The sequence below is a fragment of the Canis lupus genome, chromosome 2, assembly GCF_048164855.1.
Source record: "Canis lupus baileyi chromosome 2, mCanLup2.hap1, whole genome shotgun sequence".
Taxonomy (NCBI): domain Eukaryota; kingdom Metazoa; phylum Chordata; class Mammalia; order Carnivora; family Canidae; genus Canis; species Canis lupus.
The window spans coordinates 28,766,705-28,788,325 of NC_132839.1; positions in this window are offsets into that span (position 1 = coordinate 28,766,705).

Here is a 21,621-nt window from a genome sequence, read left to right on the forward strand (position 1 = left end):
CCTGTGGCACACTCTTTGGTGATCAGTAAATTCCTAAGTGACTGGCTGGTTCAGACTGCAGTTCTGGGGGAGGTTGAAACTGCAATTAGACTTGGTATTAAGCCCTGGTTTGTGGATGTGGCCTAAGGGATACCATTTTGGGCCTGTTGTTTTCTTTTAACTGACTAACACCTGTAGCCTGGTTTATTTTAACTTCATCTTCTTTCATTTTATTTTATTACTGAAGTATAGTCTGTTCACATCACACAAGTTCAGGTGCACAATATAGTGATTTCAGCAAGTCTATGCATCATGCCATGCTCACCACCAGTGTAGCTACCATGTGCTGCAATATCACTGGCTACATTCCCTATGCTGTCCCTTTTGTCAGGGTGACTTATTCATTCTGTAACTGGAAGCTCCCCTTCACCTATTTTGCCCGTTCCTTCTCCCCCTTCTCTTTGGTAACCATCAGTTTGTTCTCTGTATTCACTATGCCTGTGACCTAGTTTAGAAAACGACATTCTAGATTATGTGTTCTTACTGATGGGTCTGTCATCACTTTTTCAGTTTTCCTCACAGTAGCATGAGATTAATGAGGTAACCATTCTACACTGTGATGTGAAAGAAACTCATATGTATATAAGCTATTTATTGCCATGTTTATAGTCCTTAGAATGATCTGACGAAGTAGTATATTTAGATATCTAAATGATAATGGAGAGTTTGTGCTGGGTTTTTAATTTATTTGATTGATTTGTTGACTTTTAAGTTAATTTGGGTTTGTAATTGGACCATGAGTTTTTAATTCACGTGAAACCAAAAATTATATGTCTTCTCTTTGTTGACAAACTCTCTTTTCCATGTAATCCCGGTCTCTACTTTTTTTTTGCATTTATTTTTATTTCCATCTGGAAACTTGTCTGACTGGTCTTTGCTTCTGAAGATGTCAGGTTATGCATAAGTCTTGGCATTCTTTACTTGATGATGACACAAACGACTAGTTAAGTGTGAGGCAAATTCTTGTCAGATAACTTACTCACATAATTCCAGGGAACCACTTGTACATATTAGTCACTAACGTTTTTTTTTTTTTTAAATGACTACAAAAATTACTGAAATAGCAAAATGCTTTGTTCTTTTTCCTTTCTAAAGGTTTTCTTTTTCTTTTTTTTTTTTTTTTTTTTGCTTTCATTTTTCTGCTTCAGTCTTCATAGCTAGACTTCCTGTAGAAGTTAGAAAATAGGGATCCCTGGGTGGCGCAGCGGTTTGGCGCCTGCCTTTGGCCCAGGGCGCGATCCTGGAGACCCGGGATCGAATCCCACGTCAGGCTCCTGGTGCATGGAGCCTGTTTCTCCCTCTGCCTATGTCTCTGCCTCTCTCTCTCTGTGACTATCATAAATAATAAATAGAAAAAAAAAAAGAAAGAAAATAATTTTTCTCTTGTTATTAGGTCCTTTTTGGCAGACGCTGGAGCTGAAATGTGGCCTGATTTATTTTTATTGTTTCTGAGTTTATTTATCAACATAATTAATATTATCAAAACTGTTCTTGGAACACGGCTTAATCCCTTAGCTTGTTTCTGATGCTCGGACGATTAGCTATGGAGAAATAAATGTTTAAAAGTTGAACTCCAGGCATAAGAGCAGCAGTAGCATTCCTTGACCTTCCTGTTTCTGCCCACATGTGTTTCCATGCACATCTGGCTGTAATACATCCGAATTAATCCTGTTTCTCCAGTCTGGAGAAAATTGAGATCCTCTTTTCAGAGCCTTTACAAATGAACTTCTTCCTACAAAGGAGCCACAAGAACCACCCACTGACACAGATTCCCCTTTCTAAGAAAAGGAAGTCACTGTTTTTAACATGGCACTCCTTAGGTAATCTTGGCCAGAATATTTTATTGAAATATTCAGTTTAACAATCTTGGGTTCTTTAGTAAAAATGAATTTCAGCAAATGCCGTTTTCATTCCCCTATGTCTCTTCTTTCTTTTTAATCCCACGCTTAACTCTTTGTGACCCCAAGGGGTTTTCAAGTTCCTTAGTGAGAATATTCTGCTTGTACCAAGATCCTGGGACCAACAGGACCTCAAGTGTCGAACGTCCTGTGAGAACTTAGGCTTCATTGACGACAGATTGTGCAGTAAATAGTGCAATAGCGGGTTGTTGCTGTTTTACCAAAAGGGGGCATTTTTTTTGTCTTTAAGAGTGTCTGATTTGGGGGCACCTGGGTGGCTCAGCAGTTGAGCGTCTGCCTTTGGCTCAGGGTGCGGCCCAAGGTCCTGGATCGAGTCCCATGTGGGGCTCACTGTGGGGAGCCTGCTTCTCCCTCTGCCTGTGTCTCTGCCTCTCTCTCTCTCTTTTTTTTTTTCTGCCTCTCTTTCTCTCTCTCTTTCTCGTGAATAAATAAAATCTTAAAAAAAAAAAAGTACCTGATTTTAAGTTGCTAAGAGACCACAGTTTAGGCCATAAAGGTTATTCTATTAATTTGTCTTTTTCCTTAACTTTCCTACATTTCATTTATTTCATTGTCTGTCCTGCTATAAAAGTTACTGCTTTCTCTCCGCCTAACATCCTCTCTTTAACATTCTCCACTCTGGTTTCTTTCTTTCTTTCTTTCTTTCTTTCTTTCTTTCTTTCTTTCTTTCTTTCTTTTTCTTTTCTTTCTTGATTTTATTTTTTAAGATGTGGAACTCCATCCCTGAACTCCAGAATCACACCTGAGCCCAAAGCAGAGCCCAACTGCTGAGCCACCCAGGCCTCCCCCCACCCTGGTTTCTTTTTCTTTTTTTTTTTTTTTAAACTATCTATTTATTTATGATAGTCACAGAGAGAGAGAGAGAGAGAGGCAGAGACACAGGCAGAGGGAGAAGCAGGCTCCATGCACCGGGAGCCCGACGTGGGATTCGATCCTGGGTCTCCAGGATCGCGCCCTGGGCCAAAGGCAGGCGCTAAACCGCTGCGCCACCCAGGGATCCCCCCACCCTGGTTTCTAAAGAAAACCTGGAAGAATCAGGGCAGAAGTCGGTGCAAAGAGCCTGCAGAAGAGGAACAAAGAGGAGGGCGAGGCTGGGGAGGGCGAGGCTAGGGAGGGCCGTCAGACCTGTCGGGTCTGCCTTGACTTGGCCATTGCAGCTTCCTTTGGCTTCTACTCACTTCAAGGCCATCCCCAGGCACTGCCTTACCAGGCAATTGGGTATCCTTCCATTGGCCACGGGGTGATTCTGCACCGCTGGCCTGGCATCATGGAAACCTGAGAAGCCCGCCTTGCAGAGACAGAACAGTCTTTATTGGGGGGGGGGGGGGGGCCGAGGAGGAGGAAACTGCTGCTGCAGAAGGTGCCCTCTAGAAGGGAGCGCATGTGAAACTCAGTCCCTAGGGAAACCAATCCTGCGGGGGTGTCATTTTCAGTTGTGCTGTCACCCGCATGACAATTTAAACAGTATGTTTCCCTGATCCCCTTGGCCTTGGTTTCCGCTCGTGCATAATGCACACTAGGTTCTGGGTGCTGTGGGGAGCAGAGATCCCATGGACACTGAGCTTGGAGAGCTGCAGGGTTCTCTAGTTTAAAGGAGTCAAGTGAAATCCAAGATACATATTTTTTAAATCATGTGTTCTTTTTTTATTTTTTTTTATTTATGATAGTCACACAGAGAAAGAGAGAGAGAGAGAGAGGCAGAGACACAGGCAGAGGGAGAAGCAGGCTCCATGCACCGGGAGCCTGACATGGGATTCGATCCCGGGTCTCCAGGATCCCGCCCTGGGCCAAAGGCAGGTGCTAAACCGCTGCGCCACCCAGGGATCCCAAATCATGTGTTTTTATTGCTCAAACAATGTATCAACATTACAGATCAATTTGAATCATTATTATATATTTTGGTTGTAATAAAGAACACATCACTTCCCAACTCTCATTGAGTGGATGAGAACTGGGTGCTTCTTAGAATCTCCTGGGAACTTTTCAAATTTCAGTGGCCCACTGACTGAATCTATAGTGGTGTGGCCCAGGCATCTGGTTCTTGTTTTGTTTTGTTTTGTTTTGTTTTTAGCTTACTTTAGAGAGAGAAAGCATAAGTGGGAAGGGCAGAGGGAGAGGGAGAGAGAATCTCCATGCTGAGCATGGAGCCTGATGCAGGACTCGATCTCCTGACCTTGAGATCACATCTGGAGCTGAAACCAAGAGTCAGTCAGTCGCTTAACTGACTGTGCCACTCAAGCACCAACCCTCCCCCCCCCCCCCCAGGCATCTATATTTTTAATAAACTTCTCAGGGAAGTTGAGAACCACTGGTAGAAGGTAATATTGTTAAATAGCCTGTTTACTCTCTAGTCAGTTGAAGAAGTCATCTTTTCCTGGTCACATTTCCCTTTCTAGCTCTAAAACTAATCATTAGGCTCAATTTGCTGGTTACTGTTTCCATTCAAATATTTAAACTTCTATCACATTTGTATGTATGTTTGCAACTCCAAATAATACATAGTGTGGTGTTTATAAGTTTTAAGGACTTAGTATAAATGGAATTATGCCATATATATCTTTCTGAAACATTTTATTGTCAAGATGTATTGATATTATACGTGCAATTTTAGTTCATTTTCATTGATATATAGAAGCATTCCTAATGTTATATTAGGATAAGCAGAAAAAAGTTATTCTATTGAATAAGCAGAAACAAAATTTTTTTGAAGTGAGCGAGTGATTGTACCATTTTAAGAGAATTATTCATTTTGGGGGGTATTTTCTCCCAATTTGTCTTCAAACACATGTTTTAGTAGTGATAATTTCCAGTATAACTCAATTTTGAGTTTTCTTTTTCCATTTAGTATCATATAATGAACTTCCTTTAATGTTTTTCATATGTCATAATGGTTATTTTTAAAAATTTTTTTTTAATTTTTTTTTTATTTATGATAGTCACACGGAGAGAGAGAGAGGCAGAGACACAGGCAGAGGGAGAAGCAGGCTCCATGCACCGGGAGCCCGATGTGGGATTCAATCCTGGGTCTCCAGGATCGCGCCCTGGGCCAAAGGCAGGCGCCAAACCGCTGCGCCACCCAGGGATCCCCATAATGGTTATTTAATTAGCTACATAATTTTCCTGTCTATCATAATTTACCTAACTATATCCTTAATTTTTATCCCTAAAACATTTTTGTGGGATGGAGCTGATAATGCTATGAGAAAGATTTGCAGGTATATAGCTTTCTTGATTTGTTGAATTACTTCCCTAGAATAACTTTCCAGGAGTGGGATTATTGAATCAAAGTCTTTGAAAAATTTTATAATTTTTTAAAAGATTTTTAAAATTTATATATTCATGATAGAGAGAGAGAGAAAGAGAGAGAGAGAGGGAGAGAGAGAGAAGCAGAGACACAGGCAGAGGGAGAAACAGGCTCCATGCAGGGAGTCGGATGTGGGACTTGATCTCGGGTCCCCAGGATCACACCCTGGGCCAAAGGCCCAACCGCTAAGCCACCCAGGCATCCTTAATTTTTTACATATTTTATAATATTGTTTTCTAAACACACTTTTATCATCTCTGGGTTCATGCTGAATGATTTTGTTTCATAGAAGAATAGAACATTAGGAATGCTTCTTTTGGAGAAGCCATATTTTTGGCTCTAAACCTTTAGAAAAAATTGAACACTGACGAGTTCCCAGAATTGAATCTATGTAAGTAGACCAATACACAAAGCTAAATGGAATAGCAAATATACAAGAAACAGCAAATACATTGGATAGTCAATTCTAGATGTGATTTAACAATGATAATTGAAAATCCCATACTTATATTGCCTATCTCTTTCCTAAACTCCAGCCTCCTCATCTGTAAGATGAGGTTATGATAGAAATAATAGTAGCAATGAGTAGCACAACAACATTTTTTTCAGTGTTTATCACATGCTAGGCACTGTTGTAAACACTTTACATTTATATTTACTAGCTTTTAATTTGAATAACAACCCTATCATGTAGGCATGATTACTATTATCCCTATTTTATAGTTGAGGAACCAAAGGCACCACAGAGAGGTTAAATGACTCTTCTAGTGTCTTAAAGCTAGTACATGGCAGAGCCAGAACTCTAACTCAGAAAATATGACTCCAGAGTTGATGCTCATAATCACCAAATATATTAGTTCATATAAATATCTACTTCAATGCTTGGCATATAGTAAGCACTCCAGAAGTGCTTGATATTTTTATTATTATTATGTATATTTAAATTTTTACTATTATTATGTATATTTAAATTTTTATTTATTTATCTTAGAGAGAAAGAGTGTGAGGGAAGGGGCAGAGGGAGAGAATATGCAAGCACACTGACACTAAGCATGGAGCCCGACATGGGGCTTGATCTCCTGATGCATGCAATCAGGACCTGAGCTGAAATCAAGATTTGATGCTCAATTGCCTACAGCCTGCCTACAGCCAGGCGCCCCTACTATAATATATTTTTAAAAACCAACTGAAGTAGTATAGGGAGCAACCAAATTGATTTAAAAGCTCTAGAAAACAGTCAACAAGTGGACATTTCAGAAAGGCAAATTTTGACTTAAAGGCAAATTTGGACACTGGACTTGAAGAAGGAAATGACCACGTGTCAAGAATGTTGTAGAAGAAATTTCTGTATCATGTGGGTGGCTGAATTAGATGAGCTCTAGGGCAGTTTCCAACTATAGGATTCGCTGATTCTAGGCCAGATTCTTATGTTCTTTTCCCACACAGTAAAGCTTCATTTGTTTCCTTTAATATTAGTTTCAGTTTGTGAAACTTATTGATATTTTCATTGTCATTATCTGAATCATTCACCAACAAGAGCGTGGCTTTGTAGTTTGTGTAATCTTTGGCAGTCTCTGATGTTGTAATGTTTGATGTGTTATAATACTTGAACATTATAATAATGGGTGCTGGGGAAACTGACAAATAAACATGTCAGTTCCCGTGGTGGTCAGCCTTCCTAGGCAGGCATCTATAGGATAGCCGTCCCTTGGCTAAATATCATTTGGAGTCGGTCATCTTTATCAAGAGAACATGCAGGCCCATGAACTGGGGCTTTAAAAGTTTACAGTGAAAAATTATGGGACTGTGATTGTGGATGTGAGTTGATGTCACATTTATAACAACACAGTCTGCAAGTGACTCAGGGGAGTGCCAATGATTTCCTGCTGGGAAGGGGAATTGGTCCCTTGATGGAAGTAATAATTCTGTTTAAACCATGGGGAAGCCACGCTGACCTTATGATTTATGTTCCTTTTGGATTTCATTTTATGCAATTATTTTGTCTTTACCATTACATCTGAAGCAATTCTTCAGGAAAATGCATAATTTTGTAGATCAGATTCATGTCATTTCTCCAAAAAGAGTCATTTAAAGGGAACAGTTGATTCCATTACAAAGATGATGATGGAATCCGTAGTTAATACATTGGATTGGCTCTGAGATCCAGTACTTAGAGAACAATTTCTTATTGGCTATGTATTATTGTCTTTGGTCTAATGTTTTAGATTGTACTGAATGTATAGTTACTATGGAGACAGATGAAAATAGGCATACAGTTTTAGGTATCAAATTGTCAACAAATTTTCCATATAAAAATAGGACGTAGAGTCAGAAGGAAGGCGGATAAAGGCTTTTTTTAAATTTTAAGATTTTATTTATTTGAGAGAGAGGGAGAGAGAGCAAGCATGAGGAGAGGGGAGGGGCAGAAGCAGGCCTCCCATTGAGCAGGGAGCTCCATGTGGGGCTCTATCCCAGGCTCCAGGTTCATGACCTGAGCTGAAGGCAGATGCTTGACTAACTGAGCAACCCAGGTGCGCTGGACAAAGGCTTTCAAAACCGTTATGAGATTTGATCTATGATGTGGGGTGGGGGTGGGGATGAGAAAGCCAGAGAGCAGTCGGACTTTAGGCAATAAATTCTTCAAAATCTTTTTTTTTTTTTTTTTTTAAGATTTCATTCATTTATTCACAAGAGACACACAGAGAGAGGCAGAGACACAGGCAGAGGGAGAAGCAGGCTCCATGCAGGGAGCAGGATGTGGGACTCGATTCCCGGATCCCGGATCCTGGGAGCACACCCTGAGTCAAAGGCAGACACTCCACTGTTGAGCCACCCAGGGATCCCTAAATTCTCAAAATCTTAAGCCATTTGAAATGATCATTTTTGAATCATCACCACTGAAACACACAATTTGCCTTGTAAAGAAAAATCTATTTAGTGGGATTTTACTATTTTCAACATTAGTAATAAAATAAAAGCTACAAGTTGATTTCATGCAAACAATTCATGTATTTATCCAAATGAGGGGCAGCCGGGGTGGCTCAGCGGTTTAGCGCCGCCTTCAGCCCAGGGCCTGATCCTGGAGACCCTGGATCGAGTCCCACATCGAGCTCCCTGCATGGAGCCTGCTTCTCCCTCTGCCCATGTCTCTGCCTCTGTGTGTGTGTCATGAATAAATAAATAAAATCTTAAAAAAAAATGAGTACCACTGATCTTTGAACAATGTAAAGGTTCAGAATGCTGACCCCTATGCAGTCAAAAATCTGAAAATCCCTGTACAATTTTTGACTCCCCAAAAACTTTACTAATAGCTCACTGTTGACTGGCAGCCTTACTGATAACATGAATAGTTGATTAGTACATATTTTGTATGTTATATGTGTTATATACAGTATTCTTACAATAAAGTAAGCTAGAGAAAAGGAAATGTTACTAAGAAAATCACATTAAAAAAACACATGGAAGAAAAAATACATTTACTGTACCGCATATATATAGAAAAAAGTCCATGGATGCGTGGACCTGTGCAGTTCAAATCCCTGTTGTTCAAGGGTCACCTGTATTTGCACTCTGTGTTTCATTTGTAAACATTGTAACTCAAAAGAAAACAGTTTTAAAATGCCATTTTATTTTGAGGAAGCTAAGCTTTGCTTTGTAATCTGACCAACTAATAAGCAATTATGACCATACATTTGGGGCATCTTGCTTTGGGGAACTCCAAAGACAGTAGCAAGCTGTCTGGCAGTAATTATAAGTGTCATTATCCTTGTGTTATTCATAATGAATCCAATAGGATGAGGGTGGTGTCTCCAGTCACCCTGGAACTTGAATTAGAACCTTTACGACCTGAATGACAGCAGTGGGCAGTCAGAGTCACTGCTGTTTTGGAATGTAAGTAGCATTTCTAAAAGGAACATGTGTTATTTACATACATAAAGTAAATATAGACAGTTTGGCTTAGGCTAAAAATACTCAAGGTAAGTTGCAGGACTGGATAGTAAAAGAATGAGTTCATATTGTGGACTTTTCAAAACATAAAAATTCTTTCTAACATATCTATTTAAGATGAAAGTCAGTTTTTGATTCAAATATTACAGAAGGGAGTTCACGAGAAATGTTTGTATAAGAAATGACAAATGTATATTATAGACAAGTACAGATCTCAATTTACAAATTAGTCTTTTTTTAAAAATTTTTATTTATTTATTTATTTATTTATTTATTTATTTATTTATTTATTTATTTATGATAGTCACACAGAGAGAGAGAGAGAGAGAGGCAGAGACACAGGCAGAGGGAGAAGCAGGCTCCATGCACCGGGAGCCCGACGTGGGATTCAATCCCGGGTCTCCAGGATTGCGCCCTGGGCCAAAGGCAGGCGCCAAACCGCTGTGCCACCCAGGGATCCCCTCAATTTGTCTTTTTTTTTTTTTTTAAATTATTTATTTATGATAGTCACACAGAGAGAGAGAGAGGCAGAGACATAGGCAGAGGGAGAAGCAGGCTCCATGCACCAGGAGCCCGACGTGGGATTCGATCCCGGGTCTCCAGGATCGCGCCCTGGGCCAAAGGCAGGCGCTAAACCGCTGCGCCACCCAGGGATCCCTACAAATTAGTCTTAAGCAAATTATACTTTGACAACTTTTTAGAGATTACATGATTATAAATCTGAAATTTGAAAATTATAAAATATATTTTGTGTGTAACATTCTTTAAAAAGTATCCTGAGAAAGGCAGTAAGTTATTAATCATTTTTAAAACAAGGCAAAGAAATTGAATTTAGAATCTTCTTGTAGGTTAGTTGAACAAACAAGACTTTCTCATAGATCCAGAAGTTGGCATTGGTCTTCCTGCCTGTGGTAAAGCCTTGAAGAGGGGCAAGGCAGACAGTTTGAAAAAATAGAAAGGGGTCCCTCCTTTCTGCTGAGGAAGGAAGCACAAAGTGATTGGAGCAGGTTGAACGTAGGCCTCCTATTTGAAGAAGTCCTTGTACAGGGACTTCTTGTACCATCTCTTATCAACAGGTATTTCTCTGCTCCGACACCCTCTGTTGTGGGATGACTGTCAGAGGGTTACTCAAGAGAATACATTTTTTTTTACTGCAGAGAGGGCTGCTGCATAAACACGACAAGTATGGCATGGAAAACATGATATTCTTCAGTTGAATCCTGTGAGTCACGGCTGCAGATGAAGCATGTGAGGTCAAGGGCCTGCCTGCTGAGGCCAGAGCAGTGGTCGAGGGAAATCTGGTTAATACCATTTGGGGGAAATTTGCCTCCTCTTCGGCATGGGAGCCTTGCCCTGCCTACTTTTTTTCTCCTGCCCCCTCCTTCTAGTCAGTCCAGCTCAGAAGCTGCTTCTGGCTCTGCCTGTGTGGATAAGACAGGTTTCTCCTCTGCTCAGCTTGAGGGCGGCACAAGTTACTGCTATGAATGGGCCCTTCCAAAGAGCAGGGACCCTCTGCACCCAGTGCTCCTGTGACTCTGCAGGCCAAGTTGGTGACTTGAGAGCCCAATCCACCCTCAAGGATTCAGGCACAAATCAAAGAATTTAGAACTGGAAGGGACTTCAAATATTTTATTTATTGATTTGAGAAAGAGAGAGCATGTGAGAGAGAGTGAGAATGAGGAGAAGGGAGAGCAGAGGGAGAAGCAGCAGAGTCTGGGATGCGCTTGGCTCACCCGGGGCTTGATTCCAGGACCCTGAGATCGTGACCCAAGTGGAAATCAAGAATCAGATGCCACATCTACTTAGCCACCCAGGCATCCCTGGAAAGGACTTTAAAGACTTAAAAGATAAAATCGCATCATTTCACATGTGAAGAGCTGAGACCCTGTGAGAGCCGAAGAGCTAATTAGTGTTAGAGAAATGGGACAAGAACCCGAGTGTCTTCAGCAGGATCCTCGTAAATGGAAGAGCACGTCTTTTTTTCGGAAGATCTGTGAGTGCCGTCTCCAGGCCAGTGCTCATTTGTTCGTGTAGTTACTAAGGGATATGGGTAAGAAGCATAATTATAGAAGGGGTGATTTGGGGCTTCGTATTTAAAGAAGTGAATTGTCATGAATCTGTCATGTGCAAACGACTGCCAAACAATGATCTTAACGCTGTTTTATAAAACAATCATAAGCCCCACAGCTTTTCCTTATTGGGATGTGTCCTTAACTGAACTTACGGAGATTAATACTTCATCTTCTAGCCCTCTGAGTGTCTCATGCACACATTGAAAAGGCTAAAGTTGAGATCCCAAATTCTCTGGCTTATATTTAGAGACAACTCCTTTGCTAGTAGATATTTTTTATCTTGGGCCTTAACACTACACAGCTGGGCATTCATTTAATGAAGACTTAAATTCATTTAATTCATTTAATGAAGACTTAAATTTTGTCCCTTCCAGGCATCCTGCCCAACTTGCAAAGTGGAAACACTTGCGACTTTTTCTTTCACTTGTCCTGATAATGTCTTGGGTAGTCAAGTAAATTTACACAAAGCAAAGAATGTTCAGGAAGCCCAAACAGACACAAAAACACTTCATCATTAGCATCCTGAAAGCAAATTGCATTACTTTGGTTCTGGTCTCCGTAAATACAGCAGTTCCCCATTATGCGCAGTTTTGCTTTCTGTGGTTTCAGTTATCCTCCAGTAAACATGGTCTGGAAGCAGGTGATACTCCTGACGAGTCGTCAGGAGGTCAAGAGTAGGCTAGCTAGTAGGCTAGCTGCGTCATCCTGTGGATGTCATCACCTTGCGTCATCGTAGGTCATCCTATTGGGCAGGCATTTCACCATCTCTTATCATCAAAAGAAGAAAGGTGAGTACAGTAAGATATTTTGAGAGACGCAGAGACCACATTCGTGTAGTGTTTATTATAGTATATTGTTATAATTGTTCTATTTTATTTTATTGTCGTTAATCTCTTACTGTGCCTGATGTATAAATTAAACTTTATCATAGGTGTGTATAGGGAAAAAGTGTAGTATTTAGATGGCTTGGTACTATCTGTAATTTCAGCCATCCACTGGGGGTCTTGGAGCATATTCCTGTGGATAATGGGGGCCTATGGCACGTAGAAGAACAATGCAGATACTGACTCTGTCAAGGTTTTTTTTTTTTTTTTTTTTAAGGTTTTATTTATTTTTTTAAAGCAATCTCTATACCCAGTGTGGGGCTCAGACTCACAACCTGGAGATCAAGAGTAGCTCTCTTGACTGAGACAGCTAGCTGTCCCTCTAGGAAAGTTTTAAAGCAGGTAATTTTTTAAAAAAATGTACATCTACTATGTGTCATTTAAAAATATATATTCTTTAATTCACGAAAATGCTTTGTTCTCCTTCTGGTTGTTATCTGTCAAAGAAACTTATTTTTTGGGAAAGGATTTGATGTTATTTATATTTTAGTTTATGCATTTACTTACCCAGTAAATATTTTGTGAACTACTATGTACCAGATGCCATACTAGGTGCTGCATACAATAAGGAGAAAAATTAGACAAATCCATGCTTTTATGGTTTAGGCTAGTGAGGGACACAATATAATAACAAATCAGTGTAAAATAACTTGATGAGTACAGTGAAAGAGATGAACAAATAGTTAGGTGATGGGGGGATTTGACCTGGTTATAAAGGCCAAGGAAAGAAAGCTTCCCTATAAAATGATGCTTGAGCAGAAATATGAAGGAGTTGGAATTATCAAGGAAGAAACAATGATTCAAGTCAAAAGAGTATATGCAAAGGCTCTGTAATAATGGAGGGTCAAGGGGTATAACTTGTATTAAAATTTTTGCTTTCGCTATAATATGGTGACTAGGTTTGGGGCTGGAAGAAGTACAGGTAGACTGGCTAGGAAGTTATTAAAATAGAGAAAGCTTGGCTAAAGAAGTTGGAGAAAAGGGAGGAAAACATAATTTTTCCAGGCTTGAGGAATTGTTTCGGCATGGAGGTGAGGAAGAGGGAGGTATTGTGGATGACTCTGGCTTGTTCAGCTGGATGACTTGTTCACTGAGCTAAGGGGCCACGGAAGGAAACCAGGTTAGGAGTATTGGTGGATGTAGGGAGTCACGTAAGCATGACTTCTTTATGCTTGGGTATCTTTGGGAATCCCAAGAGGACGAGGTAAGCTGCCAGTCATATAATCAAGTTTGATGCTGAGGAGACAGAGGCTTAAGCTGGAGATATAAGCTTGTGAGTCCTCTTTGTGTGGATAGTAACAAAGATATAGAGTAGACAAGTAAGCACCTGGAAAGAGAATATTTTATAGTGGATTGTAAGTGCTTTGCTTTCCTCTGGGATGGGTCTTTTAAGGCTTGTCTAAGTGTAGAATAAATGGCTTTGATTCTTGATCAAAGTCTTCCAGGTTTTTTTTTTCTTCTTCCAGCTTTTAGTGTAAATGGACAAGCTTATGAATTGGTCAGAAATGTCCCTAAAATTATGCCACACAGGTGGACCTTGTTGGGCTTGTTGAAAGTTTTTTTGTTATTGTTACCAAAAAGACATGAAATATATTTTTTAAATCTTTAGGAAAAATAAACTCTTAGCTATCTCCTTGATGGGCAGATGGTACATATGGAGAGATCAGGTAAGGTGCAGAGGTCTGCAAAGCAAATTAAATTCTGCGTTGGCAAATGAACTGATTAAAATGATCAAAGATGTCCTCAATCTAATAGTAGCTTGAAGGTATTTTGTGTGTGTATGAAGAATGAATTAATCTAAAACCAGAATTACCTTAACACATCCTTACTGGTTTTTAGACGGCTGAAAGTGTTTGGTTCATTCTTTGTGTTCACTTTCCTTCCAAATGTAACATGTGATAGCAGTCCCGGGTGGGGGGCCGTGCTCCTTCTTCAGGTTCTTGCTCTTGCGTATCTGCCAGTAAGTGGGGTTTAATATTCCTTCACTGATTTGTTCATTCTGGGTTGAGAAATTATCTTTTCGGACAAAAACAAACATTTATTGATTATTTACTATGTGGTCGGCATTGTTCTGGATGTTCTCACTTCTGTCCTCTTATTTAAGAGCGGACCTACTGGTTAGGTATCCACTTCAGTACTACACACCATGAGGAATACAAGTAAGTAGGAGCAAGAGTTTTAGCCTCATGGTGCATATATTCTGGTTGGAATAAAGAGATGAGAAACCTGGAAACAATTAGGACACACTTTATTGCTATATAGCCTACTATAATCTGAACAGTCTGCCTGAAGGAGGTAGGAGCTGAGCTGGGCTTTGCATTTTTTTAAAATTTCATTTATTTATTCATGAGAGACAGAGAGAGAGAGAGAGAGGCAGAGACACAAGCAGAGGTAGAAGCACCCTCCATGCAGGGTGCCCGACGCAGGACTCGATCCCGGGTCTCTAGGACCACGACCTGGGCTGAAGGTGGTGCTAAACCGTTGAGCCCCGGGTTGCCCCTGAGCTGGGGTTTGAAGGAGGAAGGAGACTTCAGGAAACAAAATGAAGGTGGGGAGGGGACATCCCCAGTGGAAGAACAGTTGGAGAGGACCCCAAACTTAGTAAAGTCCTGGAAGAAGGTAAGCCCAACTACCAGCTGTGGATACCCCAACAGAGCAACTTCCTTAATGACTTTGGACCTAAAGCTGGTATTTATTTATTTATTTATTTATTTATTTATTTATTTATTTATTTAAAATATTTTATTTATTTGAGAGTGAGATTGTGTGTGTGTATGTGTGTGTGAGAGAGGGAGAGAGCACAGGCACAAGTAGGGGTGAGGGGTAGAAGGAGAAACCCGATGTGGGACTTGATCCCAGGACCCTGGGGTCATGACCCAAGCCAAAGGCAGACGTTTAACTGACTGAGCCACCCAGGCACCCTAAAGCTGATATTTAATGCCTGGAGCTTTTTTAGTCAGCTAGGCAGCAGAAATAATAGCAAAAACTCATTAAATTTTTTCCTTTAATATAAAAGTATTAGAATCTTTCTGTAGAATATTTGGGAAAATACAACTGCATATAAGAAAGAAAAATTAAATTACCCCAATATTATTATTATTATTATTATTAAAATTTTGGTGTATATACTTCAAGAAACTCTTGTATGCATGCAGATGGATAGACTAACATGCACAGAATCAACCAACAGCTCCCTGAAAGTAGTGTTTTCCATGGTACCATTATAGTGTTACATCCATTCTATGGCCTACTATAAATAAAAATATTGATCGATTTACAAAGTATGCAGTACATGCACACAATAAAATACTACAAAACTCTTAAAAAGGATGGAAGGTAGATATGGATATTCTATATGTATACTTTCATAGAAGGGATCCCATCATATGTTATTACGTGAAAACAAAGCTTGTTACAAAATATTATTGAGAAATAACCTATTTATTGGCATTATTTTAATTTTTAAAAAACATATCAGAAAAGCCAATAAATGGAGCACCTTGGTGGCTCAGTCAGTTAAGTGTCTGCCTTCAGCTCAGGTCATCATCCTAGGGTCTGGGATTAAGCCCTGCATCTTCCTGTTCCCTGCTCAGTACAGAGTCTACTTTCCCTCTATCTTTCCCTTCTCCCCAGCTCATGCTCTCTTTCAAATAAATAAATAAAATCTTTTTTTTTTTTTTTTTTTTTAAGAAAACCCAATAAAGATCTTGGTTTTGGGTTGGACATTTTTCCATTTAAAAATATTTTTCCGGGATGCCTGAGTGGCTCAGTGCTTGAGTGTCTGCCTTTGGCTCAGGGCGTGATCCCGGGGTCCTGGGATCAAGTCCCGCATTAGGCTTTCCATGGAAAGACTGCTTCTCCCTCTGCCTGTGTCTCTGCCTCTCTCTTTGTGTCACTCATGAATAAATGAATAAAATCTTAAAAAAAAAAACTTAAAAAATATTTTTCAAGGGGTCCCTGGGTGGCGCAGCGGTTTGGCGCCTGCCTTTGGCCCAGGGCGCGATCCTGGAGACCCGGGATCGAATCCCACGTCAGGCTCCCGGTGCATGGAGTCTGCTTCTCCCTCTGCCTATGTCTCTGCCTCTCTCTCTCTCTCTCTGTGTGACTATAATAAATAAATAAATTAAAAAAAATATTTTTCAAAAACATAGTTTTTATTGGCTACAGAATGCATACATGAGTGTGCAAAACAATTTAGCCTTTCCTTTGTTGTTCCAATTTTTCGTCATTATAAAATCACATATACACCCATACACACGTACCATTAATGTATAGATTCCTAGAACTGTTGAGTCAGGGGAAATAAATGTGTTTGAGATTCTTGCCAAATTGCTTTTTAGAGAACCTGTCATGATTTTTCATTTCCACCAACAGTTGGAAATGAAAAAAATGAAATGAATGTACACTGTTCCAACAGTGTACAAAAATCCAGTCTTCATTGTCCTTAAAATACTTTAAAATACCTTTTCAAAGTTAATAGGAGCAAAAGTATTTCATTGTTATTTGTGTCATTTGTATTACCAGTAACATTCTGGATTTTTTATGTCTATCAGCCACTTATATTTGTATTTGAATACTTACTTACTTACTTACTTTATTTATTTATTTATTTTTAATTTACTTACTTTAAAAAAAAAACAAAAACAATTTTATAGGGACGCCTGGGTGGCTCAGTGGTTGAGCATCTGCCTTCCACTCAGGGTGTGATCCTAAGGTCCCGAGATTGAGTCCTGCATGGGGCTCTTTGCAGGGAGCCTGCTTCTCCATCTGCCTGTGTCTCTGCCTCTCTCTGTGTGTCTCTCATGAATAAATAAATAAAATCTTAAAAAAGAAAAAAGATTTTATTTACTTGAGAGAGCACAAGCAGGGGGAGGGGCAGAGGGAAAAGGACAAGCAGACTGCCTGCTGGGCAGGGAGCCTGTCACAACAATGGATCCAAGGACCTTGAGATCATGACCTGAGCCAAAGGCAGACACTTAACCAACTGAGCTACCCAGGCACCTGTAATTTACTTCTTCCTTTTTTCTTTCTTTCTTTTTTTTAAAAAAGATTTTATTTATTTATTCATGAGAGACACAAAGAGGGAGAGGCAGAGACACAGGCAGAGGGAGAAGCAGGCTCCATGCAGGGAGACCGACGTGGGACTTGATCCTAGACCCCAGGATCATGCCCTAGGCCAAAGGCAGACGCTCAACTGCTGAGCCACCCAGGCGTCACTACTACTTTTTTTTTTTAAATAGTTCTTATCTTTTACTTATTTTTCTATTGTTAGAGTTATTAAAAAGTTAGTAGACTTTTTTAAGAGCAGTTTTATATTTATAGAAAAATTGAGCAAAAAGTACAGAGATTTTCCATATACCATCTCTACCCTCCCCTCAGTTGTGTTAGTATGGTATATTTGTTACAACTGATGAACCAATATTGATATATTATTATTAACTAAAATCTATGGTGGGTTTACTCTTTGTGCTGTGCCTTCTATGGGTTTCAACAAATGTATGACATGCATCCTCCATTACACTATCATACAAAATACTTTTACTGCCCTAAAAAATCTGTGCTTGTCTCTATTCATTCCTCTCTCCCCCATAGTCTCTGGCAACCACTGATCTTTTTAGTCACAATAGTTTTATCTTTTCCATGATGTTACATAGGCAGAATCATGTAGCACGTAGTCTTTTCACACTGGCTTCTTTGACATAGTAATATGCATTTAAATTTCCTCTGTGTCATTTCATGGCTTGAGAGCTCTTTTCTTTTTAAAGCTAAATAATATTCAATCAATTGAATGGATATTCCATGGTTTATTTATTCACCTATTGAAGAACATCTTGGTTGTTTCCAAGTTTTGGCAATTATGAATAAACCTGCTATAAACATTCATGTGTGAGTGTTTGTGTGGGCATAATTTTCAACTAATTTGGGTAAATACCAAGGAGTGCCACTGCTAGATCATATGGTTCAGAATATGCTTAGTTTTCTTAGAAACTGCCAAACTGTGTTCCAAAGTGGCTGTACCATTTTGCGTTCCCATCATCAATGGACGAGCATTGTTGCTTATAGTACTTTTAAAAACGTATTAATAGTGATAACAATAAAAAAAAAACCTGTGCATAAACTACTTGTTTATGAAGGAGAACCCTTAGTTTTTCACAGATGGAGCAGAGCTTCCCAGGTCCTCCCACACTCACACTGCTGGTTTATTGACTGCATTTTAATACTCTTTTTCAATAGATAGTTTTACTTCCCTGTGAAGATCTGCCTGTAGTTAAATTCCTCCAGAATTCTGTTTTTGATGTTAAATGCTTTGAATTTTTTATTGTAATAGTAAGTTAGGAATTATTTTCAGGGTGTTTGGTTGGCTCAGTTGGTTAAGCCTTTGCCTTCTGCTCAGGTCAGGAACTTAGGGTCCTGGGATCAAGCCTGGTATGGGGCTTTCTGCTCAGCAGGGCGTCTGCTTCTCCTTCTCCCTCTGACCCTCCTTCCTGCTTGTGCTCTCTCTCTCTGTCTCAAATAAATCAATAAAATCTTTCAAAAAAAGGAATTATTTTCCAAGTTTAATACATTCATATATTATACTCAACAACACTACATAGAGCACACCTCAACATTTTGCTATTTTGTTACACAACAGTAAAATCTTTCACCAATTTGGTAATAGGCACAATTAACAAGGGTAAAACAACTGCAAAGGCTTGAATATGCTCGCTGAGTTATTTTTAGGTTCATAGAAAATATTTTGTTAATGTAATTTTCAGATTTCTTATCCAAACATTCAGAAGAACACAATGAGACCTTTAATATTATCTGTGCAGGCCTCGTCTATTCCCTCCTTGCCCCTAGGAACTTCTAGGACCGTCCTACAGAAATGAATTCATTTAATCGTAGACTCCTGAGCCACAAGGGCTCTCAAGGTTCTTTTTAGTTCAGTCATAAGTCTGACCCATTTTAAGTTGGATGCTTGTCCTAATCATCCACAATTCCAGATATCCTAGTCTACAGAAGCAGAAAGTTCACAAGTTTTTCCTTCTTCTTTTCTTCTTCTTCTTCTTCTTCTTCTTCTTCTTCTTCTTCTTCTTCTTCTTCTTCTTCTTCTTCTTCTTTTTTTAAGATTTATTTATTTGAGAGAGAGTATGGGGAGGGTAGAGGGAGAGGAAGAGAGAGAGAGTCCCAAGCAGAATCCTTGCTTAGTGTGGAGCCTGGAGCAGGGCTCGATGTCATGACCCTGAGATCATGACCTGAGCTGAAATTAAGAGTTGGACACTCAACCGACTGAGCTACCCAGGTGCCCCCAATTTTTCCTTTCCCAGTATGTTCTTCATTAGGTCAAACTAGTCATCTTACCTGTAGTTAAAAAATCAGATACTTGTGTTTTGTTTCCAAAGCATCCATGAGCATTTCTCTTAAAAGTTGCTGAGTAGAGTTTAAATGTTCTCACTGTAACATTAAAAAAATAGTAAGTCTGTGAAATGGAGGATGTGTTAACTAACCTTATTGTGGTAAACATTTGTGCTATATATGTATATCAAATGATCACATTGTAAACTTTGAACTTATATAATGTTACATGTCAATTATATCTCAATAAAGCTGGAAAAAATGTAAATTCCTGATATATGAAGACAGGTTCCCTCCACCCCCCACCCACCCCATGTGTCATTATTTCTGAATATGCCTTTTTTTGTTTATTTCTGGCATTTTTCTCTTGTTCTTAAACATATAGATAACACAACAGAAAGAATAATTCATTTTTACCTGGGGCTGCTGAGTAAGTTTTTATTTAGAGAGGTGACTTTTAGGATTTGAAGGATTCTAGGAAGAAGCAAAGGTTGCAAAGAGAGATTGTTAACTAGTGTGAGCCAAAAATGTGAGCGTGACAAAACATGTCATGTTGGGAAGTCTCAAGGTCTCCTTTTGTGGCTAAAGCACAGTGTATTTATAAGAAGATGTGGGGAAAGTTCTGGGGGAACCAGACAATGAAAGGCTCCTGGCTATCCAGGGGAACTGGATTTTCAGCTGTGGGCAAAGATTGGTACACAATCAACTCTGTTTAAAAGGGAATTCTGGAGGTCTACACCACAGGGGTGGGGTGGGGGTGGGCATTTTGGAATGGGAGAATGTAGAGGCAGGGAAACAAGTTCTAAATGCATTTCCATTATCCAAGGGGAAGTGGCTAAGCGCTTGAAATGAAGCAGTTGCTTTGGGATTGAGAAAAGAGACCAATTTAGAAGGATGAACTGACAGATGATAATGACAAAATCATCGTTTCCAGAATTCTGGGAGGGTCAAGTGGCTGGTCATGTGCCTGTTATTTCATGCTCAGATGAGCTCTCAGACCCCTTCCCTGCCCTTTGCTTGCTCTGCATTGTCCGGACCCACCACATACTACGGTTCCCAGCTCCCTGGCCTAGCGGCTTCTGGGTACACGCAGCCAAAGGGAAGGTGGGAAAAGGACAGAAGCTATTTCTTCCTTCTTTCCCTCCCATGGCATCAGCAGCAGTGCTGAGTCCACTTGCATATCTAGCTTCTGCTGTGCTCCAAGGTTCCAGATCCCCACCCAGTGACCTTGGCTCTTGGGCACCATGACACCACCTCTTCTGTGTTTTTTCAGGCCTAGGGGTCATGGCCGCTTCCCGCCATTGCTAATTTCTGAGTTGTCTCAGCTCCCTCTTTGTTCTCTTTCTGCTTTTCTGATGTCTTTGTAACCAATTCCCCATGTTAAATTCATTCAATTGAACTGCCTAGTGTAGGCTCTATTTTTCTAACCAGATCCTTACTGATAGAGGTGTAATGATGTAAAGAGTTGGGCAGCACTAGAGATTAAGGTAGGAAAGGAAGACAACTCATTTTGCAATCTGTTTCTTAGTTTGATACACTTCGTCTACTGAATCTGCTCCCTCTAGGCCATTTTTCACAAAGCTAGTTAGAGCAATTTAAAAAAAAAGATTTTATTTATTTATTTGAGACAAAGAACACTGAGGGAGAAGCAGACTCCCTGCTGAGGAGAGAGGGCTTGATCCCAGGATCCTGAGGTCATGACCTGAGCAGAAGATGGGTGCTTAACTGACTGAGCCATGCAGGCACCCCAGAGCAATTTTTTAAAAACCTAAATAATCAAGATGCCTGGGTGGCTCAGTGGCTAAGCGTCTGCCTCTGGCTCAGGGCCCAATTCTGGAGTCCCAGGATCGAGTCCCGCATGAGGCTCCCTGCATGGAGCTGCTTCTCCCTCTGCCTGTGTCTCTGCTTCTCTCTCTCTCTGGGTCTCTCATGAATAAATAAATAAAATATTTTTTAAAAACCTAAATAATCATATCTTTCCTTGCTTAAAACCTCTCTGTGCCTTTCCATTGTATCTAGAATAAAGGCTAAACTCCTTACCTAGGTATACAAACTTCTACCTGCACCTACTTATCTTTCCCTCCCCTTTACCCTTTCCAGCTACACAGGTCTCTTGC